The sequence below is a fragment of the Uranotaenia lowii genome, chromosome 3 (genome assembly GCF_029784155.1).
Source record: "Uranotaenia lowii strain MFRU-FL chromosome 3, ASM2978415v1, whole genome shotgun sequence".
NCBI classification, from domain to species: Eukaryota; Metazoa; Arthropoda; class Insecta; order Diptera; family Culicidae; genus Uranotaenia; species Uranotaenia lowii.
Window position 1 is genome coordinate 150,287,740 of NC_073693.1, and position 18,079 is coordinate 150,305,818.

Sequence of the window (18,079 nt, forward strand, 5' to 3'; positions counted from 1 at the left end):
TTAAAAAAAGAAATAGGGTTACGGTTAAAATAAGGTTTATTCTCTACTCTTGTAAACTCGATAAAAATTTTAAATTTTAGTAAGGACCTTTGAATTTGAAGAATTTGCAACAAATGTAAATAATATTGAATAAAATTTCCAGCTGAATTTTGAACCTGAGGATAAAAAACTAAGTCAAGAATTATAATTTATTATTATACATTTCATAATTTTAATCCTGTGATTGAAGTTTTCAAAATTTAAATCTAGATTTAAAAAAAAAAACAAATTATTTTAAATGAATCTAGATTTGATTTTTATATATGATTTTCACCAGGTTTGTGTTTCTTAACTGACATTGATTTAATTTTAAATTTAATAAATTCCTTCAATTTGAATCCTTAATAAAATTCTTACAGTTATATTTTAATATTCATTAGAAATTCTAAATTTGAGCTAAATGAAATGCAAATCTTGAATTTTTGTTCTAAGTCTGAATTCTGCATCTTTAACCTTAATTCAAAACCTGATCCTTAATTCCAGATGAGAAAGAAATCCTATGAATGTAAAACCAAAAGCGAAATTAGTGTCAGAACCCTCAACCAGAAATTTCTTATTTGATTCTGAATTTGTGGTTATCGATATGATTTTTTTAATTATTTATTCGTAATTGAACTTTATTTCACATTTTTCAAATCTAGACTCATAAATTTTTCTTATGTTTCAACTCCTTATAAACACCGGATAAAAATTTTAGATACTGATTCACAAAATGGTTTGAATTTTAAATATTGATAATGATCCAAACTCATAATTAAGAACAATAAACTGGATACTTACTAGATATTTTTTCACAAGTTTCTGGCAGGGAAAATCCAGGCTATTTTATCTTAAAACTTTGCGAAATCAGGACATATTGTTTCAAAAATTTCCCTAAAATCCGGCCAAACTTCAGGCAAATTTAAGAACTATTCCATTAAAATCAAGATGAGAAATACGTGAAAAACTTTTTTAATTTTATCGAACATCAGCCAATTCAGAATCATAAATATTGAAGGCTACCAAATCATTGATTATGTTTATTTTGACAAAATTTGTTTGAAAAAAAAAATTTAACGCAAGATACATAATTCTAAGGACTCAATTGAAATTTTCGTTTGATTTTGCAAATAGAGTGAGAAAATCTGGTTGAAATTCGGATAATCTGGTAAGCTCAGTCTAACTTTTTTGGAATTCATATTTGGGACTCAATAATTATCAACAAGTGAGAAATTTTTTGAAAAACTGTTGTAGAATTGTGGTCCTGGCATGAGATTTCAAGATTTTGGAGTTGAGACTGTTACTCTATTGTTACTCTTGAAACATTTTAGTAGTTCATCAAATTTTGATTAGAAATGTCAAATTTAATGTTTAGTATAAAAAAATTTCACTTAGCATTTTTCGATCTTCATGGGGAGGGGTTTAACACCCAAAACTCCCCCCCCCCCCGTTCCTACGGCCATGCAACAATGTATATAATACATTCAACTATAGTTGTATGATTAATTTTGTGCATTCAATTGTAAATATAATAGATTCAACTATATTGCACGATTGATGTCATACATTCAACAATAATTATAGTAGTATCAACTATAATTATATGATTGATTCAATTATAAATATGATAGATTCAACTATAATAATATAATTGATTTAATTAGGAACATGATAGATTCAATTATAATAATATGATTGATTTAATTATTGATATGATAGATTCAATTTTATCTTTATGATTGGTTCACTGAGGTCAACTATAAATACTGTACATTTAATTTGTGTTTATATTGGAAGTTATCATATCTGAAGCACTTTTTCGGAATAATTTTATGGCTAGGTTTTATTTTTCTTTAATTTATTATTTCAGCATTTTGCATCCGGTGCGTTTTAGCCGCCATGATGCTAGAAAACTTTACCGGAAATCCCGATATCCACGTCCTGGTTCCTCCGATGTTGTTCTTTTTTGCATCTTGATGCATGCTTGCCTAGGAAATTGTGCGTCTTAATTAATCGGTTCTCGAAGACATCCGTGCTTCTGCACCCGGCGAAGATTGACCATTTCTACTTGTTTCGATCCTTTTTGACTAAACTGCATTAAGAAGACATTAAGTTGATGACATCCTGGTAGAATAATGACGGTGTGAAACTCAAAACTTAAAAAATTCTAATAAAATGTGTTTTTTCTTCTCAATTATTGAGTGTCTGCAATAATAGTGTATCCGTTTTGAATTTGCTATCACACCGGTGAGGAGCGCGTGTTTTAGCCGATTCCAAAATTTAAAATTTTGCTAAAACTGGTATACCTAAAACCAATATTTACGCCTGAACCATTGCAGGTGCACTAAGCGTACAATTTTCGAGGATATGATGGCTAGCATCTTACAAATGCTAAAACCACCAGCCCACAGATCGTGTACTATATATGCCGTGACCGGGATTCGATCTCCTGCCCGCTGGCTTAGAAGACTTGAAGCACAGACAAACAGACAGGACACTTGGAACAAAATATGCCGAATTTTTCGCAAAGTGGTAGCACTGCCATCTGTTGTCGACATTGCCTATTAACAATTCTAAAGGAAAAAATGATCATGGTAGCTCATGCAAAAGTTAGATGATTGAAACTCAAGCATAGCAACCAGTCAACTGATTGTTTACATTTCTATATATTTTAGTACGGTGCCGGGTGTTTTTTTTCAATTTTTCGATTAAATAGTAATATTGAGAATGCTTAGTTAGTGAACAGAACTGACATTCTTCCAAATTATAATACAAGTCCAAATTGTGCGTACGTATTAAACGAAAGAGTATGATATATTTGCTGCCATGTTGCCTAAATTCCTGCTCCGTAGATGCAAGCAACATACCACCCGAAGAATAAACCAACAGGTCTTTATTTTGACCGAAAAATCAGATTTACGAAAGTTATTAAGAATGTTGTTAATGGATAAAATACAGTTTATCATGTTTTGAAATACTTTTTTTATAACATTTGTTCATACTTTGAAATGGCATATAGAAGCGATTATGTGACATAAGATTCTAGAGTCCCGTCGATGAATAAATTGTTTTTTGATTTGCTGTAAAACAAATCTATCTTGTTTCCATTTACATACCGTTGATCAACAGAAATACTCAAACATGACTCTACAGAAATTAAAGGTTTGCATATGAATATACCGAAATTTCCTATTCTGTAAACATTCTTAGACAAAGTTAAATCGCTTTAATAATGCTTAATCCGAATATTATTGATCGAAATTCGGCGAGATGTTCTGGCTGGATTCGGCTAGGCAAACTAACTGCATGAAAATAAAAAATAACATTTTCAGCTTGTGTTAGAGTGCCTCAGGTATCCTTAACGCTCTTGTTGGGGAGTCGAACGTTTGAAATTAGCTTCGATTGGGAGGGTACGGATTCACTATTTCAAGTATCGACATTAATTTGTATATTTGAATCGCCTGTCTCCATCGTTCCTGAAAAAAACTGTTCAGAAATGTAAAATTTCCTAGAAATAGGCAGCATTAGTAACTACTTACCTTTGCACTTAGGAAACGACTAATATCCTTCGAATACCTTTTACTTTTATAATTGATTGGAAGCAGTTTTCCCCCCATGTATGGTAAGCAACGGTAAGAAATCGGATATACAGATACCGCATCCAATTTAAACCCATTTCGCCATCACTTTCTTCATACTTTCAAAAAGGACTATTATTGAGTTGTTGAGTCGTTAAGGAAAAGTAAACAAAAATAACACAATAAACAGGGCTACCATGATGAAAAATTGTGATTTCCAAAAAGGTTGAGCAGAGCTACCTGGTGGCGACATTGACTAGCTTCTGAGCTTGTTTTGCGAAGAATGAAAACGGAGTGTCCTGTCTGTTTGTCTGTGCTTGAAGGCTATCCTCTACGCCGCGGGCACGGCTCTAAAGAATTTTTAAAATCCAGTACCTACACTAGCCTGTTCGGTTTTAACACGTTCGTCGCCACGGCACCCATATTCGGGTGACGGGTGTATTTCCTCTCTTACTTAAGTTTACCGCTCAGCTTCGCCAAACGTTTCAAATATGTGAGTTCTCCTTCTTTGCTTTCTCTATCTGAAAATTTCTTTGGGCCCGGCTAGTAAAACTACCAAAATGAGCGTGGCGACGAACGTGTTAAATGAGTGAATTCAAGTCACAACTTTAGAGAGGCATAACTTTGTTCCTTGTTGTTCAATCTAGAAGTTTTAAACATCAAATTGTGGGTAGTTGTTTTCTCTACAACTTTTTTGAAGACACTAATATCCTTTTTTCACAGAAAGAACAGAAACTCGAAGTTAAAAATGGTCAATTGTAGCGTGGATTCACGTCATAAAAGTGGTCGATCACAACACAAACAACTTAAACTATTTAATAATAAAATTATATTCATTTCGAAGAAAATTCAATTTGCGACCGTTTGCTACTATTTTTTTTATTTTCAAGTAAATTGGATGACTTCTAGAATGGTAAAAGTTCCGAAAAGTCCGGAAGAACGATTTCACGTCACGGTGGAATGTGTCATTTATGATTTTTTGCAGATTTTTTCAGTAAATTGAACCCCGGATAAACAGATAGGACACTTAGAAAATTTTTCGCATAGTGTTGACACTGCCTACCAATGATAAAGAATTCTATAAAATTATCTAGGATGCCGATGATATTGTGATGTCACGAAAAGTGTAAACAAAAAAGTTTCTATTTGAACAAAGTTACGCATTTTAATGTTTCTAGAGTTTGTTTTGATTTGGTCGAATGAGCCACTTGACTTGTCTTGAGAAAATCGCTCTTAAAATTTTGAATCATTTTTAAATTATTATTCTATGAACACCGCTCAAATTTATTGGAAAATTTGAAAGTCGAAGTTAAAATTGTAGGAGAGCATTCAGATGTACACGAAAAGAGTGTTGTTCAGTGCTTCAAATGAAACCATGTTTTAATCAAAAACAGAATGAATATTTATCTATCATTTGCAGCCAATAACTGACTTTTGTTTATATTTTTTTGTTTATTTATACGACCTTATCAAAATAAACTCTAGATTTTATGTTTTTTTTAAAGAAATACTAGCAGACCCGGTAAACTTCGTCTTACGATGTTCAACTTGGCGTCCATTTTCTATTTTTCCTAGTTTTTTTTACATTTCCCTTCTTTCCCTTTACTCGAATCGCCCCGCTCAATTCTATCAAAATTAAACCAAAGAATTTAAACTCAACGGGGCATTTAAAATCTAATTTTTGTAACTTGTTCAATAAATAACTGTATGTTGATAATATGTATGTTTCATTTGCTGTATTCCATTCAGTAGATTTATTCCATTTTGTTATATTGTTTTTAATGTCGGACAATTTTTGGAGTATTTGCCGAATATTTTGCCTAACGCAGCGCTTTCAGCTCCCAATTAGCTTTGGATGGTGTATTTTTTTAGAGCTGAAGAATTAAAAAAAACATAAGAAATGATTTTTTACTAACCATTTTCAAACAGCTTTTTATTCACCATCCTCATCCTTCGAAGAAGTTTGAATTAAAATCCATATTTTATGAAGAGATTAACCACCGTAATTTTTGTTTTTTACTTTGATTTATCGGCCTAGCGGTGAAAACCGCTAGGCCGATAAATCAAAGTATAAAATCCATATTTTCACCAAAATCATTTCCAAAAAGATTCGCCTGATACTTAAGTTATAGACTTTACACATTTCAACTTAAAGTGTTCCCAAACAGGTATTAAATGGCGATTTTGTTTCCTTTTTTTTATTCAAGCAAAAAATGCAAATTAATTCCTTTGAACTTTAACCCAATGCAATGAATCAAAGAAACGATTGATTTTGAAAAGAGGAAAACATACGTTTAGATATATTCACCCATTATTTTAGAGATTTTTATTGAAGCAGTTCTGATTTCAAAATTTCCAGAACATTGTTGGTGGTGATCTGCGATTTCATTAAGGATTATGTTATATTTTTATGATTTAATAACATTTAATTGAAAAGCAGTTTTTTTTTTAAATTAGATCAAAAAGAAATAATCTGTTCAGGCTTCGATGGTTTCATGAGTTCATTTTTTTTCCTGGAAATTATCATATAAACAAAACCTTAATAAAAATTATGTGTCTTTTTACCTGTAAATCTTAATTTTCAAAAATGAAACACCGGTCAAATCCTAATCACCACAGTTCAAATTTCGTATTCTCTGAAAAAAGTGTTTTTTCAAAAAAAAATATTAGTCATGTTGACAAAAAGATATATCGAAGTATACATTTGTCTCATTTATTGGGGCAAGTGAAAACACATAGGTCTTTTTCAGATGCGTCAGTGAAAAGACTTTAAAATGAATTTAATACTTGTTCTTGTTTGTCTGTATTATCAACTTTCATTGCTATATCCTAAGTTTTTCTCCGTAATTAATTAATGCTTGGTACTTCAATTTAACTGAATTTTGTTCAACCAAAAGACCTTGATTTACAAAGACCTTTAAAATAATTTTGAATATCCGCTTCAGATTCAACACTTGGGATATCCTTTCTGGCCATTTTGGAGATAAAATTCTTAAATTGTAGATGTTTCATAGCTAAATGGCGCGTTTTCACATATTCCACCTAAGAAATTACAGGAATTAATATTATTTTTAACACCTTCAGGTCATATTAAAAGTTCATCAAAACAATCTGCTGCCCCTGAAAAATCAATCACAAAAAAACTTTTCAACAAAAAAGTGAATCAAAAGTGTCTTCTATATAGCCAAAATATGTAAACCAAAAACACACTTTTCATGTTAAGTTTGTACTTGAAGTGTGTGTAAACAAACAGTAAACGTGTATGCAGTTTTTTTGGTGAATGATTTTAAAAAAGGAGTTAAATTTATTTAATCAATTTTTTTAGGCCCAACAATTTTTAAATGAAGAAAAAATGTATACATTATTTGTAAAAGTTGATAGTTTGCTCTTGCTCTAGTCTACTTTCTGAATTGAAAATTCTTCCAAAAATGCATATCCTCACTTTTTGTTATTAAAAAGTAGATTATTTTATTGATAATTTCAATTTAAGTTTGCAAAAATTCAAATAGTTCATTCGGCCTTTTACAACTTCAATCCTATCTAATCTATTTCAAAGAACAGACTCTTGTTGAGAGGACGAATGGCCAAGTTGGTTAAAATCGTCTATAAATAAACAAAATAGAATAGAATAGACTCTTGTTCAGTTAACGTTCTAGGCTTCTGAATGTAAAGTTTCCCAATTTCTTATTTTCAAACGTCCGCAAAGTGTCATAACATTATTTCATATTTATCTTTACCAAATTCATATTATTTGGACAACAGTTTACTACTTAAATTACCACGAATTAAAAATGGTTTTTATATTTGAAATTGTTTATATGGTTTTAACTCGATCGATAAAATATCAATCCGTGTTCATCTAGGCGTCATTTATTACCATGTGCTGTGTACAAATAAGCAAGAAAAAAAACACATCTAGGTTGCATATCGCCCCCACGTGCGTAAGAAATATTAGTATTATACATGCAGATAAAATCCAAAATATGATCGCTAATAACCAAAGCAGCCTTGCCTACTAGCGACACGTCGCATACGTCGCGACGTTGAAAATCATAACGACGCATCGCGAGTTTCCTAGGCGACTTGAAGCATGCGAACGATGGCCTAAGGAAAATTAACAGTAAATAACGTAAACAACGTTTGTGTACTACATTGAAATCGCCTACTGGACAGAAAAAAAGAATAACAAACCTGCGAATGACAGGAATATCGCTAGTAAAAAGTGTCGCTAGTAAAACTGTCGCTATTCGGTTTGGTGCTATACGCATAATACTTGGTTGAGAAATAGGCGCCTAATTTTTAAATTTTTCCAGCGATCAATGAACAGTATGCTTTGGTTACTATTATCTTGCAACGACGTTTGTTAGCGATGCCTCGCCCATGGAGACGAAAAACAAAAACCCCTCGAAGAAAAGAAAATCTATAAAAATGTATGCCTGACTTTTCAATTTCAGATTTTGGCAAAACAAATATTATCTATATGTTTTATTCGATCAGCAAAATGTCAACCTGAGTCACATCTGGGCGTCATTCATAACCATGTGCTGTAGAAATGAGCAAGGAATCAAGAACAAAAAAAAATCACATCAAGGCTTCATATCGCCACCACTTGCATTGAAAATATGCTTGGTTGAGAAATACGCGCCAAAATATTCTCACTGATCAGTATGCTATGCCATGGTTCATGGCCGTAGGAACGGGGGGGGTTTTGGGGGTTAAACCCCCCCCATGAGGATCCAAAACGGCAAGCGAAGTATTCTACTCTACACTCAAAATTTTAAATTCAGAACCAAATTATGATAATAGGGTAAGGCCAATCAAGAGTTACAATCTAGACTAAAAACTTATGCCAAAACCTCAAAAACCCATCTCAAGTCCAAAATTCTGCTACACTTTTCCAAAATTTTCTCACTTGTTCATTGAAATTCAGGTCTGAATATTAAGTTTTGAATTAAATTAAACCCATTTTGGAGGTTCTGATTCCATAACTCCCAAAACCAAAATCTTATTTCTTTTCTCGTATTTCCGATTCTGTATCCAGTTCGGGATTCTTGATATTCAGTTCGAATAATCATAAAAAATTAGAATTTAAAAGCTTCTTCGAAATCTTGATTCAGGTTTGGTGAATTTCATATCAAATTTTAATCATGTTTTTCGATATCATCGAGATCGAGTTCTCAAACCTAATTCTTTTACAAAATTCTAAAATTTAAAGCTTCGAAATGGCAATCCAAAATTGAAAAGTCAGATTCAGATCTTTGTAAATTCATATTTTAATTCAAATTCACAATACGGATTAACAAAAAATAATTTGAACAGTGAATTAAGATTAAATCTGAACTACAGAATTTAATTAAAAGATTCATGAATGAGGGCTCTAAAACTTGGCTCATAAAATTCTGATCTGGAATAAGATTCGGAAATCGTAATCTTTGTACATTTCAGAAATCGTAATCTCTGTACATTTCAGAAATCGTAATCTCTGTACATTTCAGAAATCGTAATCTTTGTACATTACAGAAATCGTTTGGAAATTTGGCTACAGATTCAAAGCGAAATTTTTGAATTCAGATTCAAAATACAGATTCAAAATTCAAATAAAGATCAGGCTTGTTGGGGAATTTAAGAGATCACGATTTTAACACATTGTGGACCAAATACAAGATATCTCGTTTTTTCGCTTGCCAACAGTGTGCTATACTTCGAAGTATTTATAACTCGAATGGACTGAATTTAAGTGTTAAACTTTATTCAACAAAATTGAACACAACAAAAAAGCTAAACTTGTAAAATTTTGTCCAGAAGTTTCTGAGATATAGAATGCCGAATTTCGGTGTTTCTCGTCATATATTTTTTCGGTCCTTTATGTGTTAAGATTTCTTGTCAATTCAAATACCAGATTTCATTTTTTAAAACAAAATTAGTTTGTGAACACAATTCAGCTGAAAATCACATTAAAAAGTAGAATTCGGTCTTCTTCTAAAAAATCTGCACAAAATTCTTTATTTTCTCATTGTTTTGTATTGTTTAACAGGCGAACAAGCGAAAAACAAGAGATATTTCGAATTTGGTCCGCAATGTGTTAATATTGCAGTTTTTTTCAAAGCCAAATCTTATATTTAAACCATTCATTTGGTTCAAGTTTGCACCAAGGTTGCCGAAAAAAATTCTGTGTTTTTGGGGAAAAAAATCTGGCTTTCTGTGATATTACCCAAAAATTCTGTGATGGTTTTCTGTGAAGCTATTTCCTTTAATTTCATTGGAAGTTCATGATATATAAATGAGGTCTTTTCAACATTTTAATTAGGAAAAATCAATTAACATTACCAACTTTATCATACTTTTCAAATTTAAAGGAAGAAATCTAAATTTTATATCAGCCAAAAAAATTATGTATTTTGAAATCCATTCAAAATTCAAAAATTCAGTGAAATATGTGGATATTTCAAAATTCTGTGTTCTGTGACAAAAATTTGCTCAAAATTCTGTGAAATTACAGATTTTTCTGTGATTTCGGCAACCTTGGTATGCATCGAGAAATTTGCTCTGAAAATCGGATAATTTTTAATTGTACTTTTTTTCATTAAAGATTCAAATTTATTGAATTTTCCAAATAGTTTGAAAGATTAGGCTCGTTTGATTTGAGTCGAGAATAAGTTTTTTTTTAAGAAATGGAAGACTCGCCTAGAAAAAGCTTATTTTATGCCCAAATCAACTAAGTTTGATCTACCAAACTCTTAAAAAAATTCAAAGATTTTAACCATCGATGACAACGAATTTAGCTCACCTTTTGGGTTAAGGACCAATTTTCTAAAGTTACGATTTAATTACGAAAAATTTTAATGTTAAAGTACTTAAAAATTGATATTCATATAGTTACAAACACAACTTGTTTTAAATTTTTTGAACCCGTGCATTGTTGGGCAAAACATCATAGGTAAAAAATCAGTCACCAAAACCCCCCCCATGAGTCGGTTGTTCCTACGGCCCTGCCATGGTTAATATCTTCTAACGACGTCTGCTCGCGACGCCTCGACCTTGGAGACGAAAAACAAACCGCCCAAAGGAAAAAAAAATCTCGAAAAAATGGAAGCCATGACTTTTATTTCATTCAAAAAACTACAAATTTAATTATTACGGACAATTGATGCGACTTTGTTTTGTTTTTATTCGATATAAACCGATTCGCATGGCTACAGAATATTCTAAAAAAAAATTCATTCGAATCGTTTGGGTCGTTTCGGAGGAGTAGTACTACAAACACCGTTACAAGAGAATTTTATATAATAGAGATAACCAATCCAAATGATTCAATTCGAAATGAAGGTAGTTTACTAAGCGCGAAATCAGTCTTGGCAAAAGTTTGATGGAAGGCAATGTAGTCTCAAGTCCGAATCAAGGTTCTCCGTTTGGTGTTCTACAAAAGGAAGTTTTCATTAACGACAGCAGCAAATCGTAAAAAACTCAGTTTCCCCAACCGTAAAGCCAGAGCTTCTGAAAATGGCAAATCAGAGCAGTTTTAGCACCTTATAACAACAAAGTAATCAAAACATCAATGTTTATACAAAACCATAATCTTTTAATGGCATTGATGTTAATTGTTCTACTTAACCATTGTATATGGTAAAATTGAAAACGCAAAAATGTGCCAAATGACGTCAATTTTCCAATCCACTTTTCAAAATTATTCTGGTGTAACTTAAACAATTTTGACGGTTCATTGATTGAAAAGTACGGGTTTAACACCACTTTTTTAAATTTTTCGTGGTCAAAAAATTTAAAATATATATACTTATGTCCAACGTATAGCTTTTTGGACACTAAGTAAACTTTTTTTTGAGCATTTCGTAGCTGATCTACAGTCTTTTTTCCGAACCATTTTTTTCGGATTTTTTTCTTAGACTTTGAATAAAGGAAAACTGAAGTGTTTTAGGTGAATAACTTCCGAGAAACAAATTTGAGTTATGTACATTACGATGTTCCCAAAACTATGCATTTATAAAAGTCGGTTGAGAAACAAGAGAGATATTTTGGTTTTAGTCAGGAGTGTCAAATTGACACTCCAGGGCATGTAACGAGTAAAATTTCAGGGGTGGATGAGGGTTAATCAATATCTGGCACCCCGGCCAGATTTGACTTATCTCAAATTCTTTATTTGATTTATGGACAAGCCTAATATGAAGAAAATCTGGAATAAACGATAATTAAAGTATGAAGCGATTCTTCTCCTGTACCATCTACAGTGAAAGACATCCGAATACAATTAAGATGTTTTTATGACAAATCTGATATTTTATAAATTTAAAAAATAAATATTTTTATATATGTTATTTGTCTCAGCGAGCATTTTTCAGGGACCAATCAATCACGGCCCATGATTTTCTGCCATGGAAATTGGAGGCAAACTGCGGCGCATCTTCAGTGATCGTCAGCTCGCGCATGGATGGTCGGCTAGTTAGTTAGTCAGTCACTGACTTCAGCAGGCCATAGGATTTCCAGAACGGGCCACGAAATTGGATTCGTCAGTAGAACAAAGCCCGTCTGAAACATTGGATTAGTCCGGATCATGGATCTGATCTGCTGCTGAAGAGACTTTGAAATCTCAGCCGATGCTTGATTGCAGTTGCTAATGAAGCGATTTAATGGGCTGCAAATTGGCCACCATAGAATTTGATATCGCTGACCTTTGTCGATCATGTCGCGGTTTCTGGTATCTATCTGGCACTCGGGAAACGCTAAGAACGGAATTGGACGACATGTAAGGCACACTTAGCGATCAATGCCACCTTAAGTGTCGTAAAAGTGGCGCGGACCCGTGAGTTATGAGTGTGGGTAAATCCTTCGGCTTTTCGCAGAATAATGCAGAATTTATCCACCTCCGGGAATCGGAGTTGAATCTGATAACGTTTTAATTTACCGTGTTGTGCGTCAGTTCTCATACATGGCGTAAGGTTGGATCTTACATCTTAAACTGTCTCGTTTCGGTTGACATGTGTCAAATTTGACCATGTAGCTGATTTAACCTGCTCCAAGGGGAAGCTAAATACCTACTATTTTTTGTCCCGTGATTCCACGATTATCAAAGAGGATATGTGTCGTGCAGAACATAAAAAGTCCAGAAGGTTTAAAATCTTGTAAAGTATACTACTTTCGATGTACATTCCAAATTATTAAATTCTTTAAATTCCTTCATAAGCCAAAACAAAACAAACAAAAAATGCTCCTTTCATATTTTTTCCTATTTAGTTCTGGCACAGACATAATTCCGATATTTGAATTGTTTTTTTATTCGAACTAAATGTTTAAGTTTTATTTGTTTATTTGTATTTGTTCATAAAAAATTATAAATTAATTTGCATTTCAATTTCGTATGTACCAAAGTTCATCAAATACTTAAATGTCTCTATAATAAAGGTCTTCAGTCATCCCCGACTGTACTTCTTTAGTTATAAAAATTCCCACAACAACTAATTTTATCTCGTAGCTTTACGTTAGATAATGGGGAACCATAATTAAACTTTTGGCTCATGTATTAGGATCAATCCAAATAAGTTAAATTGTAATAAACCTTTTTGCACATTTACAAATGTAATTACGACAGGGGAAATTTGCTGTGCATCTGCTTTTCTTTATTTCAACTCATTTGTTTAAAGGTGAGCTAACCTGTGCTTTCATTCAATCTAAATTTCAATAAAACCTCCAATTAACCAATGGAGATGTGGCTGGTCTTTTTGCCGGTTATTTGAAAGGCATTTATGACTTTTCTGGCCACTTCAAAGGTTGCCATCCCCATTGGCCGTCCATTGGGTGTTGTAGAGATTTACTGAACCAGTACCTACTGCCAGTGAGAGGAAAAGCAAGCAAACTAGTTTTCCCAGAAAGTGAGAAGCGTCAAAACAAGCCTCCGCCTAAACTTTCATCTGTTGCTGCTCGTGCAGGAAAAGTAGCAGCAAACCAACAAACCTAGGTACAACGAGACGGGTTCTCCATCAATGAACCGGTAGGTATCCGGCACGACCATGAATCAGCTCTCGGTTTAGTAGAGTGGTGGCACGTAGGTACGTCTTCTCATTTGTTATATCGAGAACTGGCTGACGTAGTCTTTGCACAATGAAACAGATTTACGATACTTTTACGATGGAACACTGAGTTCCAATGAATTGCATCCAAATAATAAGAAGTCATTTCAAAATTGAACAAAAAAAATTTCAATCCAAAACTGATTGGAATCATAATATCCAATTTGCAATTTAGAACTTTGTATCATTCTTCGAACACTCCATGTACTAAATACAATGAGATGTCCTAAAATTGCATGATGTCTGGACATATTGGGGCCTCAACCTTGAAATATCAGATAAGAGTATGGGGAACAATCTTTCGTATGAGGCCAACTAACAAAAATCATGTGACATCAAGCGAAGTAGGGGTTGTCATTTTTTGTCTTTTTTCGTGAAGAAATTTCAAAAATCATAGCGTTACTTCCAAGCAGCGATGTCATATTTTTGTCTGTATCATCTTTCTGTTTCATTGGAGGATCGAAGCAACCTATAAGAGTGTCAAGACGTGAAAAATTGGCTCTTCCAAAAACTGTTGAAGTTTTCGAAAAAAATGAAAATTCTTAAAGTTTCGGTTCAGTTGGTTTAGTTCAACGGGGAATGAAGCCGGATTTCCTGTGATTTAGCAGATGGACTTGTGCTGCTCAGTTTCCCGGTTCCCTGAACAGGCGCCTTGGACCTCCGGACTAAAGACTGCACTAGAAATGAAGAAAGTTTGGATGCAGGGATTTAAAAGTTCTTGGGCCGGGACTCAAAGCTAAGTACCATTTTTTATCATTACACCACATTCATTGCATTCTAACGAAAAGGCCGTAAAAAAGGTTTTCATGTCGAAGCATTCGTAAATCGCTTATTTTAAAGAGGATGTTAAATCACTTTCAAAAACGTTGACATGAAATTCTACTGAGCAATTGTTTGTTATGATTTACGATCAAAAACTTAATCACTTTCATGTTTCTTCAACAAAAAACAAAACAAATAAGGCCGAAACAATTCCATTTTTTTGTCAGACCACTCCCTCCCCCTCTTCGATTTGTCCGATAATCCAGAATTTCAAGGTATTTTATTGTAAAATATCACTTTTTTTTCGAATATTCAAACAATAGGAAGCAAGAAGTATAAGTTTCATCTTGATTGTCGTTTTCGAAAATCATTGAAAAATTATCAAATCTATTTTGAAATATTTTTCTCGAAATATCAATTTAGGCTTTGCGGTACTTATTTTAAATTTTTGATTTTGCAATTATGGACATGAGTTAATATCATTAACCCATCATACTATCCACAGAGTAGACGGAAAGATACGAAGGCAAAAAATCTGATTTATTCTAATTCTTATTGCTGTGAGTATAATGTTGGTAAGTTTCGTAATTTCATAATTCCTTTACAGCATTTAATGTTTCAATATTCCATATTTCCCAAATGACATAAATTAATATAAAGGTCTTTCAATATTCAAAATATTATATGAAGCGTTTGGTAGGGATCTCCACGCTTCATTCCACCCCTGTATCCTGTATCTTTCGCGGTTTTCATCACATGGTTGGCCTGGCCGTAGTAATATCTGCAATGCATAGCAATATGTAACAGGTAATACGCTGAAAAGAAAAATGAAAGACGCAAGTCTTCCATTTTCCAGGATGCCTACATGTTTTGGCCATGTTGATGTAAGAAGAAGAAGAAGAAGAAGTATCATCTTTCTGCACGCTCATTTTTTTATAACCATTTATGGTTCTTAAATAACCATTTTATAGGTTTTGCTTGTAAACCGTCAATTTGGTTATTTTTCAACAATATTTTTAGAAAGAATTTTAACCATTTTGATAGTTCTTAAGCATTAACCACAAAATGATTGAAAAATTTGGTATTTCTTTATCGCCATTTTGGAAATTATTGCTTTTGCAGCCGGGTGCGTTTTTCGGAAGAAAAAAATAAATGAATTTAGGAATTAATCCATTATGTATTGCTAGAAGTGAAAATTATACGGCAAATGTTTTTTGCTGAAGGTAAGTCCTTAATGAATAATATGCGAGATACTCAAAATTAATGCGAATTCTTTGATCCCCAATAGGATGCTGAAATTGCGGGTCTTCCGGGTCATTTTCCTTACCCTCCGGAAAGCAGAATCCGATCGAACTGTCCATAAAACACCGGCCGCTGTCTTCTTTGCTGTCGGTAGCTCGAAATGTCTGGGCGAGGCCCTCACCAACAACACCATCAATTTCCAAATCAACAGCAGGAGCAGCTACAGATTTCCGGATGATACAACGGCAGCTTGCAGCTGAATCAGAAGAGGGATCAATTGATGTCACAGGGCCATCAGCATTCCGGGGGAAACGTAACGCAGGTGACGAAGGATTCTTGAGGGATCGATGACGAAATGACCCGAATCGGGCAGGAAGAGGAGGAGGTGGTGCAGTTAATCATCGGAAGAATGACTATCATGACCGGAGATGTATAAGGCTTTGCAAAAATGCCATTATACTTATTTTTATTTGTGAATCATGTTATAAATAAGAATATTTAATTGAAAAACTCTGATTTTTATTAAAAATTTGATGAGAAATTCTCATGGATCTAAAAAAGTAGCTCATTTCAATTTCGGTTGTAAAATAACCATTTTTCAACTTCACCTCCAGAATCCCATTCGGTTGAAAAATAACCATATTCGAACTTCTCCCCTAGAAGTCATTTTATGACTTCTCATGGAGAACTCATAAAATGACATTTCCCGGGAAAAGGTCAAAAATGGTTATTTTGGAAACCTAAATGGTTTAATAATTTCTAGCGTGTGTTTCATTGGGACTCTTATGCAAGGTTGGCGAAATCACAGAAAAATCTGTATTTACACAGAATTTTGAGCAAAATTTCGTCACAGAATCTGTGTCACAGATCACAGAATTTTATACATTTTCACAGTATTAACAAGCTTTTTAAATTTCGTAAAGATTTGCAAAATTATATTATTTTTACCACTTTCGACTTTTCTGACTATAATTAATGAGAATATGAAAACAAGTTAATGTGAATTGATTTTAAACCTATGGATGCTGGAGATTGAGAAGTAGAGATAGAGAAGTTGAGCTATTGTATTAGAAGAATGATGTCGTGCGAATCTGAGCTCTTAGAATAAAAACTATTTAATTTGTTAATTGCCGTGGGCTCTCTACTAAAAGTATCGATCCGTAATATTGGCGACAAGGATTTGTGGATTTTCTCACCTGTGTGGAATCCAACGGAGATGGACGATAAACCTAAGCGATCACAATCGTCCTCCGGAGGACTGGACGATGACTTTAAGCGCATGATGATCGAAATGATGGGGGCACAACAGAAGATTCTCTAAGAGCTAGCGATGTCTCGGGCCATGGCCACTACTGCTGCTGCTGCAAGCACTTCTTCAGGCATGTCCGCGGGATCCTCTTCAACGGATTCTAGAATGGAATCTCTAGCCAATTCCATGACTGAGTTTCACTACGGCTCAGAAAATAACCTCACTTTTGAGAACTGGTTCAATCGACATGAAGATACATTTCGTGTTGATGCTGCTAGAGTTCGTCTTCTACTTTGCGAGCTAAGTGATCACACACATGCAGAATACATGAATCACATTCTGCCAAGGAGCACTCGTGATCTAAAGTTCGACGAAACCATCCAAAAGCTTAAGGAACTGTTCAGCTCACACACATCTCAGATCTCTAAAAGGTATCACTGCCTAACAGTGTGCAAAAAACCTACTAATGATTATCTTTCATATGCCGGAATGGTCAACCGTAACTGCGAAGAATTTGGTGTACCGACTTGCTCTGTAGACGAATTCAAATGCCTCATATTCGTTTGCGGACTACACGACAAAGAAGATTCCGAAATACGAACGGCCTTGCTGGGCAAGTTGGAAGGGAACAGGCAAATGAGTTTAGACGCACTAACTGCTGAGGTTCACCGAATCATCAATCTACGAAAAAACACTTCAATCCAACAACTAGTAGCGATCAACCGAAACTGACTGCGAGAAGCAACAAGCCGAAAACCCCCTGCTGGAAATTCGGCCAGCTGCATTATGTCCGTGAGTGCCCTTATAGAGATCACCAATGTTCTGAGTGTCATCGATTCGGCCATAAGGAAGGCTATTGCCAGTGCAAACTATCCAATCCTGAGCGAAAGAAGAAGTGGAGTCAACAATTCCAATCCGACATCTTCGTGGTCCATCAGTTGACAGCACAGCAACGACGAAAATATATCACCGTTGGGATAAACGACGTCAGCATTCAACTACAACTGGACTGTGCTTCGGATATAACCGTCATCTCCAAAGCGAACTGGGAACAAATTGGCAGCCCCGAAACAAAACCACCATCTCAACAGGTCCGATCAGATTCGGATCATCTGTTGCAGCTTATCGGCGAATTCAACTGTGGCATTTCT

General features: G+C 34.0%; 1 protein-coding gene across 4 annotated transcripts in view; it reads left to right on the forward strand.

The window, feature by feature from the left end:
• Positions 1-18,079, forward strand: part of LOC129753982 (uncharacterized) — a 326,624-nt gene that overhangs the window by 74,927 nt on the left and 233,618 nt on the right. The window lies entirely within an intron of this gene.